Source organism: Pogona vitticeps, chromosome 2 (genome assembly GCF_051106095.1).
Source record: "Pogona vitticeps strain Pit_001003342236 chromosome 2, PviZW2.1, whole genome shotgun sequence".
Taxonomy (NCBI): domain Eukaryota; kingdom Metazoa; phylum Chordata; class Lepidosauria; order Squamata; family Agamidae; genus Pogona; species Pogona vitticeps.
The window spans coordinates 97,482,982-97,493,388 of NC_135784.1; positions in this window are offsets into that span (position 1 = coordinate 97,482,982).

Consider the following 10,407-nt stretch of genomic DNA (forward strand, 5'->3'; position numbering starts at 1 on the left):
CCTTGTATAATAATATACAAGGGGGGCACCTTTGTATGTTGTTTTTAGGGCTGTGGCCAACTACAGACACCAATCCTGCAGACGTGGATCGTACTGAATTCGAAATGGTTCCTTATCTCAATTTATTATGGGACCCAAAGACCCTCATTCATCCAGAGTTGTGCTGCAAGACGTTTTATGTGTCAGTAGTAGACAAGAATGGATTCATCCTCCCCACTTTTACTCAGCTAATAAGTTTAATCATCCTCTCTCTAGATGATGTAATTGTGTATCATTAATTCCTCAAATATTTTTCTTACATCTTCAGGACTTCTATACTTGAAGTCTTCCAAATATAGAAATCTCTCTCTCTCTCTCTCTCTCTCTCTCTCTCTCTCTCTCTCTCTCTCTCTCTCTCTCTCAAACAGAAACACACACACAAACACACACTTTTGTAACTAGGAGGCAATGTCCTACAACATGATCTTTGCCGAAAGGTGTGTTCCATTCCATGCAATATTATTATTATTATTATTATTATTATTATTATTATTATTATTATTATTATTATTATTATTATTATTATTATTATTATTATTATTATTATTATTATTATTATTATTATTATTATTATTAATTCAACTTATATGCTGCCCACTCAACCCAAAGGTCTCTGGGCGGCTCATAATTAAAAAGTAATTAAAATACAATAAAACATAAAACATAAATACAATAAAAGATAAAAAATATCTAAAACATGCTATGTTAAAGGGAAAAATGTTGCTCCAAAGAGAGCACACATTCCCATACATTTAGCAATTTCATAAAAATGCACATAATTGAATATCCATGTTGACTGTAGATAGTAATGCAGATCAGAATGTCATCCACTCCAGATGTACCTTAAATGCAGGTTTAGCTCTGATATGCATATGCATTCTAACCTGAATAAAACAGCCTGCTATCATAATGGTTTTCCCTTGCTAGACTCCAGGAGGTAGGCGTGTCTAGCTTAAACTGAGGTCAGAAGGATTCCATTTATATGTCTAGTAGCCTTCAGGTAGAATGTGTGATTCTCTTTAAAAAATGCCCACATTGACTCTGGTGTTTATTAGTTTCAAAATCAGAGCAGTACAAGTTCTCAGTTTCATGAAAGGGAAGAGTGGGAGCATTAATGGGTCTGACAAACACCCAATCCACCTGCTGCTATTTCCCAGAGTTGCGTTGAAGGAGTTAAAAATATCTCTCTTTCATGAAACAGACAGAAAATTCTGTCCAAATGCTACAACTCCTGCAAGTGGCATTAAATGGAGAAATGTCACCTCCTTTTCACTAAATGGTTAGAAATGTTGTTCAGTTGTTAAACAAAATGTGTCAAAATAAGTAATTAGTTCCAGACTAATTACTTCAGTCCTTGAAGTTGACAGTTCTGCTTGTAATAATCAGATCTGTTTAAAGACTACAAAATGTATACACAATTTGAAATAAAGGGTAATTGGCGTAGCAAGTAGTGGTATCAGTTTCATAAAAATATTTAAGTGATGTGGCAGGTTGGATTTGGGTAGTTCAGTTATAGTGTGGCGAAACACACTGGTCTGACCCTTCCCTAACTGTATGATTCGTATTTTATTCTGAATTGTGAATATATTGCCAGTTTATTTAACAAACATAGAACATTTTTATCAGCATTAATTCTGGTATTGTTTCAACTCCTATCACGATAAAAAGAGGAATATCAGATTAATATGATTGCCTTGCTTAGAATACTCTGATATTATTCTGAAAAAGGATGATCAGGAAATATTTTTTTAAAATTAGCTTTAGATCAGTGATGCTGTCACAAATGTCATTGTCATAAAAATCAATGTGGCAAGTGATTTGCACCATCTGGCACTGTGATGTGGAATAAGCGGTGCAATGAGCTTTTAGGTAAGGAGGAAGAGCAACGTTTGAACAAAGTTTTCATGGACTTCTGTAGAGGAGCAGTGGTTGCTTTTATTAGTATCCCAGCTGAGCTGAATAACAAACAACCTATGTATATAAAATAGATAAGAGATTATGTTATTTATTAAAATAAATTATCCATGGAAGCTCACTTCATCTGATTGGATCATACCCATGCGGTGCCAGGCTTTATTGCTGAGGTGAGGGTGGGCCTGTAGGCCACAAGGGCATGTGGGGGGGGGAGAGACTCTCCAGGTATAGGCCTCATGCTTCCCCACTTTGAAAGAAAAATAGACAAGAGGGGTTTTTATTATTCCTGACATCCCCCAGAAATGCATAAATAAGCCCGAGCACAACCCTCACAAACAAAATAAAAAGTAGATGTCTGGTTGATTCCAGTTCTGATTCCTCCCCCAAACCCCATCCCACTTCTTTTAATTGTCCGACCTGGTGTGGTTGGTGGCAAATGCTGAGGGTGAAAGCCTGGTTTGGTCAGTCTCTGTCATTTAGTTTGCAACCCAAGGTACATTTAGGGAGAGCTAATGCATATGTTGTATTTTCTATATATGGAATCGTGCCCATGAGTTACTGAGATTTTTGAAATCTTAGTTCTGAGCGCATTTGGACACCTTTAGTTCTACTACAAAGCAAGTTACATTGCAAATACACACAGGGAAATCATGTAGCATACACAAAGTCCATTATATTTTGATGAATGCTGAACGAGACAAGTCACTTGCAGTGATCATGCATGTGAAAAACATTAAGATCTCAACTTGTCTCAGAGCAAAATATATCCCAAAAGACCCCCAGTATGGTGAGCCAAAGGCCTATGTGCCATCATCTCCTTGACACACGGGCTTTTCAAAAGGTCCTCTTTTCACTGCTGTCCCTTGGATCTACCCAAAAAACTACTTCTGGAAGCCAGGAACCTCTCTGGTTAATAACCTTCAATACAATACAAAGTGGTTGCATATGTAAAGGAAAATCCTGTACAAATAAGTGCAGAAACCTTTTTAAATTGCACATGTGGTCTCTGTATCTTAGCCATTATTCTGTCAGTTATGCTATTAGTAACTTGCCTCTGAAAAAAAGACTTAGGAAACAGAAGTAAAATTCCTGTATAACAACTGAAATACGTTTTCAGATATTTGCACGTTAGGATGCAGGACTTTATGCTTTAGCATTTAAAGTGTATGTGTCCACTGTGTTTCTATAGAACTGCCAACAAAACATCTGCTGCAAAAGCTATAACATCTGGTATTGCTGTCTTAGGTGTAGTCAATGAATGCAGCAGAATAATATGCTAAAGCTTTTATTGGATTGAAACACTGCAGTTGGGAGCTAGTTTCCGTGTTTGTGTTTGTTGTTGTTTAGTCGTTAAGTTGTGTCTGACTCTTTGTGACCCCCATGGACCAGAGCACACCAGGCCCTCTTGTCTTCCACTGCCTCCTGGAGTTTGGTCAAATTCATGTTGGTATTTTCGATGACACTGTCCAACCATCTCATCCTCTGTCATCCCCTTCCCCTCTTGCCTTCACACTTTCCCAGCATCAGGGTCTTTTCCAGGGAGTCTTCTCTTCTCATCAGATGGCCAAAGTATTGGAGTTTCATCTTCAGGATCTGTCCTTCCAGTGAGCACTCAGGGTTGATTTCCTTCAGAATGGATAGGTTTGTTCTCCTTGCAGTCCAGGGGACTCTCAAGAGCCTCCTCCAGCACCGCAATTCAAAAGCATCAATTCTTCGGCGGTCAGCCTTCTTTATGGTCCAGCTCTCACTTCCATACATTGCTATTGGAAAAACCATAGCTTTGACTATGCGGACGTCGGCTCTCCATCAAAGACAAATTCCAGAGTACTCCTAACAAGCATGTGAAGGGAAAGGGGGTTATAGTGTATGATTCCCAGTGTGGTGTAGGGCATAGAGTGACAGACTAGGACTCTGGAGAACAGGGTTTGAATCCACATTTTGCCACATAAACTCTCTGGGAGAATGGAACTGGTAAAACCACTCCTTAAATATTTCACCTTGAAAACCCTATTAGGGTTGCTATAAGTTGGTTCAGACTTGACAGCAGGCACAGAGAGAGAGAGAGAGAGTATCCAATTACATCCTTTTTCACATCAGTTTGCTAGTGCAAATAACATTGCACTTATGGATCACTAGTTCCAGGTGATACAAATAAGAACAGGAATGCATAAGAGCAGGAATGCTGAAGAACGAGAATAGGACTGTAAGAATAGGTGGGCTACTTGCACCTTGCAGTACGAGTAACAGACTCCACTAACCCATTTTCTCCCTCCATTCGCATTAATTAGATTTGGGTCTGTATTACTCAGAAATTGGCCCCACTTTGGTCAACATAACTCCCCCCCCCCCAGGTAATTATTACAGCCTTTATATACCTTTTTTTTTGCACGGGGTTGGGGGTGAGGTAGGTTTAACAAACATGGAAACATGACATATAGATTACATAATGCATAGAATGCAGACCATATAGTCCTGGAAAAAATTCTGCTACTTAATTTGCGAATCATATAAACTGTCCTTCGTACTAGAGCTACAGTATATCTATCTAAACCTTATAATGGCTCTATACAAAGAGCTCCCTAGATATATAGCTAAAGTCAAGGTGATCAGCTTCAACAGACTTCCATGCACAACACAAATGCCACATAAATGTTTTAAAAGGCGCTTTTTACCCAGTACAGGAAGTTACTGTTCAAAGGCTCGTAACAGTTTGGGTATCAATTAAGATGTAAGTCATAGCTAATGAGTCTTAAATGCAGATCCTATCCCTTGTTTTAATTAAAATTCTACTAGATAATCTCTAAAAGCTTGTTTACAAAATGGGGTGATTGTTCTGAGTAACCCCATTAAATACCAAGAGCAAAAGGCACAAAAAATTAAAGTGATATCTGTACAAACATCTTAGCTGTTTCCTGAATGTGTACATACAAATAATGTGTAGCAGTTCCTCTCCTTCCTTGTAATTTGTGTTTTTGAAGACAGCTCTCTTCATGGTGTGACTTGAATTTCCAGGTCAATTTGGAATCCATATTAACACTGATAGTGTAAATTTGCTGTTTAAAGTTCTCGAATTATTACTGATACTTAGACCACTTTGGAAGACAAAACAGTAAGGTACTGTACTTGAAAAATGTTACGGTTTTGTGATTGTACATAGCTCTACAAAATGTTAACGGTGATATGCTTGCCCTGCCTTTTCATTAATACTGTAAAAACGCATGGTCATAAGTAGAAGATAGCCATTTGGGGATGGAGACGTCCCATACTGCATTCATGGTTTTAGCATTCATCTCGTTCCCATACTTTTTATACAATGTGGTTGGATTGCTATTAACTCCTTTTGTCAGTCTTAAACAAGCTAATTTACCTATGTACGGAATTTGTATGACAAACCTAATTTATACTGTGTTCTAACAGTTTGCCTGAACTGTCTATGGTTTCTAAATTTTGTAATGTAGGTGTAAAATTAAAAATACTGACCTGTGGTTAGTCGAGACTTGGAAGGTTTCCAATACCATTATTTACTTCTGGGAAGGGTATTTCCTTCTATACCTACACCACCTTCTGATCCACACCAGCAACTTGCCTTACAGAGAAGGGGATACAAGGTTAGGCTGTCCTCCCAGGGCTCAGGTTGCTGGCCTCTGAAGATGCCAGATACGGAGACTGGCGAAACGTTAGGAAGAACAACCTTCAGAACATGACCCAAGAGCCCGAAAAACCCAGGACAACCACTGAAAAGAGTTCTTCCTACTGTTTCCTGGCTGCTGAAAAGAGGAAATTAAACCAATAGGTATAGTTTTTCCAACCTTACTGTGTGATAACAGAAGAAACTGCCGTTGATATCAGTGTTGCAGAAACAGCGTGGTGGGGAATGAGGCTGCATCTTACAGTGAAGTCACTTCAGCACCTGAGTTCTTTTTTGTTTTCCACTTTCCCAATACATGACTACATTTTCCTTCATTTCTTCGATTTAAAAGAAGCTCCAGAGCTATGTTAAGTGAGGCTGTGTAGAAGACGTGGCAGATCAAAAACCATCTACAAGGCACCTACCAGCAGGTAGCTACAGTTTAAACCCCTTCCATTGAAGACCACAGAGGTGATGCTGGGCATAGCCAGAGCAGGTCCCTTCAGGACAGGTGGAGAGGGTGGGGGTGCAGCAGCCCCAAAGCTTGTTTCAGCCTATCTCCTGACAATCCCCTGACCCCCTTGTTTCAGGCCACTTTCAGAGTCAGTAGTTTTCTGGCCATGGCATTCTTCAGAGGCAGAATGGAGCTTACCTCCATGATAGCAGAAGCCCCCAGGGGGAAGCTTTTTCTCTCTGGCAAAGGCCAGTGGAGGGACACCTGCACCAAATCCTAATGCTCTTTTGCAAGTAACATCATAGGGTCAGGACCACACTTTTGCTTGTCTGACCATTAGTCTTTTCAGCTATAAGTCCCCATTTCAACAGCAAAGGGTGATATCTACCTGTTTGATCTACCTTTCTTGTTGTTTTATACTGTTGCCCATATTGTGTTTGCATTGCCAGGGTGATTCCTCTGGCCTTTTTACTACTGTGTTTCCTAAAATTAATCATACATCCTATGTATGTTATGTGGCTTCAATTTGATTTCTACCCTAATTTTTCTCCAAGGTTTATTTCGGTACATGAAATATTTATGGAGTGGTTTTACTATTCTCTCTCTCTCTCTCTCTCTCTCTCTCTCTCTCTCTCTCTCTCTCTCTCTCTCTCTCTCTCTCTCTCTCACACACACACACACACACACACACACACACACACACACACACACACACACACACACACACACACACACACACACACACACACACACACACACACACACACACACACACACACACACACACACACACTTGAACTCAGGTCTCCTGGGTCCGACACTCTGTCCAAAGCAGCACACAAACTCTTTCAGACTATTGTGATCCCCTTTAAACCTGGCAAGAAATATATGATTACTTCCCTTAAATTACTTGTATTTCCCCAAGAGATTGTTCTTTCAAGAATTATTGTCAGTACAAGATGTTTTGGTCACAGATCTGCATAACTTTCATGACAGAGAAAAATAATATATGTATTCTCAAAGGCTTTCATGGCCGGGATCAGTTGGTTGTCGTGGGTTTTTCAGGCTTTTTGGCCGTGTTCTGAAGGTTGTGCTTCCTGACGTTTTGCCAGGAACAGAGGATGGACAGAGTTCCTACTCCAGTCCTCTGAAGATGCCGGCCACAGAGACTGGCAAAACGTCAGGAAGAACAACCTTCAGAACATGGCCAAAGAGCCCAAAAAAACCACAACAAAAATAATATACTTGGAGTTAATCCTCCTGTTCAAAGGCATGCAAAATCCCAGCAATTTATGACTGTACTGCTACTGCCACCTGCTGACAGGAAACATTCATTTGAAGTAACCAACTACAGTAGCTGCAGTAGTCTGTTTCAGCAAGTAAAATAGAAAGTGAAAATGAAAATCAGAGTATTGTGATAGAAATACAGCACAGTGAATGAACTTGTCACTTTGACAGCATAAGCCTGCCTAACTTTTTAACTTAGGCCAAGCAGGGCCTACATTCACTTAAAGATGTGCCGGCTATAATGGGTATGGGAATGGAGGTAAGCCTTTTGTGCTTGTACAACCACCCTTGTATTTATTGAACCAACAATAGCCAATGGAAGAGCCAGAAAAAAGAGGCAGAGGAGGAACAAAGCCTCTTCCAGCCCAGTGATTTATCTGCTGTGTCTTCACAAAGGATGTGACTACACTGGAAAGCGAAACCAAATTGGCTTTGCTACAATTTGATTCACAGCCTCCCTCGTGTTTGAAATTGTGGTCAGTGCTGATCCAGAGGCTGTGGGTTGATTCAGGAGATCAGTGTTCATACTGGATGCAATGCGATTCAAATTTGAGCCCACAACTTCCCGTCTTCCCTTCCTTCGTCTAGTCCCCCCTCTGCCAATCCCTTTATGCGTATAAATGTGGGAAATAATGACAATGAGAACCTAGTGATAGGGTAATCTAGTCATATATGTAAGAAACTTAACAATTGGGACAGCAGTCAATGGAGAGGAAACAAGTGTGGGGAACATGGTCCGCCTGTCTTGACCACTATGCTCCAGCTGTCTACATCACTGAAATCACTACATCACCTCTAGAGATTCATGCCTCATCTTTACAAAAATGTATCGCAACTAATCAAACAGGAAAAAAAAAACCCATTCCAAATGTTCCAAGCTTGAAAAAGTAGGGAAAAAACCCCACCCCTCAAATGGCAAACAGAAAAAAGCCTATGTGGGAGCAAAAGGGTTGGACTGATTCAAATCAGCTTTTGCATGAGGTGGTCAATTTAAAAAAGAAATCACCTGCTTTATTAGTGGAGCAAATCCCATTTTATTTATTTATTTATTTATTTATTTATTTATTTATTTATTTATTTATTTAATTAATTAATTAATTAATTAATTAATTAATTAATTAATTAATTAATTAATTAATTAATTTCATTTATATGCCGCCCACTCTACCCAGAGGTCTCTGGGCGGTTTACAATAATTAAAATTCAATACAATAAAATGATTAAAATACCATTGGATTTGGCTATGTAGCTACAACCAAATTGAGGCTGGAGGGGCTTAGAGACAGCACAGTTGAAGGAACAGGCCTTGTCTTAGCTCAGGTGGTCATCAGGCATCTTGGTTTGCTAGGATTGTATCTTTGATCTTTAGGTGCCACAAGACACAATTGTTTTTAAACATTGAGAATTCCAAAATGCATTAATGGCACTGAGAGAGAGAGAGAGATGGAAAGAGAGTAGAAACCAGAGAGGAGATAGTTAAAGAGAAGGTGGAGATCTGCTTAGTGGAGGAAAAGGGGTGTGAAAAGGGGGAGGGCTTAGTGTTACCCATCTGAGAGGAGGATATAGAAGGGCAAGAGAAAAAGCGGGAAATTCAAAATTGAGAGAGGAGGAGAGGAAGAAGGAATGTGAGGGGGGAGAAGGAGAAAGTAGTAAAGAGGATGAAAAGTCTGCTACACAATTTCCCGAACTTGAAGACCGGAGGGTTACTTCCAATTCCAGATCCGGCCAAGCAGAAGGACCCCACACTGGATCCCTTGGAATGGACAGTGGTGGTGTACACCAGGGGACAAGGTCGTTGGAGGAAGATGGTCTTCTTTCAACCAACCACCTCCGGAGAGTGACTGGGCCAGACACCCATGTTGTGGGACTATTTGCGCCATGAGGAGCACTCCACTGCACAAGCCCCTGGATCGGGAGAGGTTTGGATCAGCCCCTTCATAAATCATTTCAGAAACGAGATTGAACTGTTGAAGACAAGTTATGACCAGTTAAAGGACATTAGTTTATTAGACCCGGTGGAGATAGTTGTTGATTCTCCTTTTGTTATGATTAATAAATCTGTTGATGCTATAAAGGAGTCTCCATCAATTTTTCCTGCCTGACTAAGGGAATTGCCTATGAATCACAATGAACCTAGTCGCAGGCACTGAGGCTCAATGCCCATTAAGGCTGCATATCTACTGGGGAGATGCACTGCTTCAGTTGAACATGATATAAAGTACTGTACCTTGTCAGGTGGATATCATATTTTCCCAGTCAGTTACATCTGATATGCAACCTTCAGTTTTACTTGTGGTTAAATGTAACTCCTATGAAATACAGTACAGGTTCAGCCCATAGGGATGAGATTAAGAAAGAGCGGGGTGCAAGTAAGACATCTGAATCAATGAGCAGGAGATCTGAAAAGGCTCGAGCTGCTATTGTCACTTAGACTTCTAAGGCCCTTGTCAACTTGGTCTAGATACACTTCCTGTACATTTGTGTTGTAAGGGTGGATCCACATAGTGAATTTATGTATTACAACTGAATTGATATTTTATTTTAGGGTTTTTGAAGACTCTGCATATGGGGCTGGTTCTTCTGTGTTATGGATACCCAAACTAGTTGACAAAGATATTTTAAAATCTGAATTTGAATTCAAAAGAACACTTGAACTTTGCAATTCTACAAGCAACTTCTATATGGGTGCTGTTGCCTAGGACTTGGGTGCACAAACTATAGCATTGGTTGTTGTTATAATTGCTCATTCCTGTATATAACTGCGAATAAGAAGAGATTCATTTTGTGAAATTGCACTTACAAAGTTTAATCAAGAGATATTTAAGTAAACAAATAGCCCAATAGAACCTAAAAATGTTACATAAACAGCAAAATTTATTCAGTTATATTGCTGACTGAAACTATGGGTTTCAGTTGGCACTTCACACAAAGGCAAAGGAAAAAAGTTTAAGTGACACAGCACATCAGCAACCATCTACAAGACGGAATAATTATGATGGCTGTGGCTGGGTTTTTTTTTTTTAATGATGATGATGCCAGTTTGAAAAATAATGATTTTAAGAAAATATGGATGTATTTTTGGAAC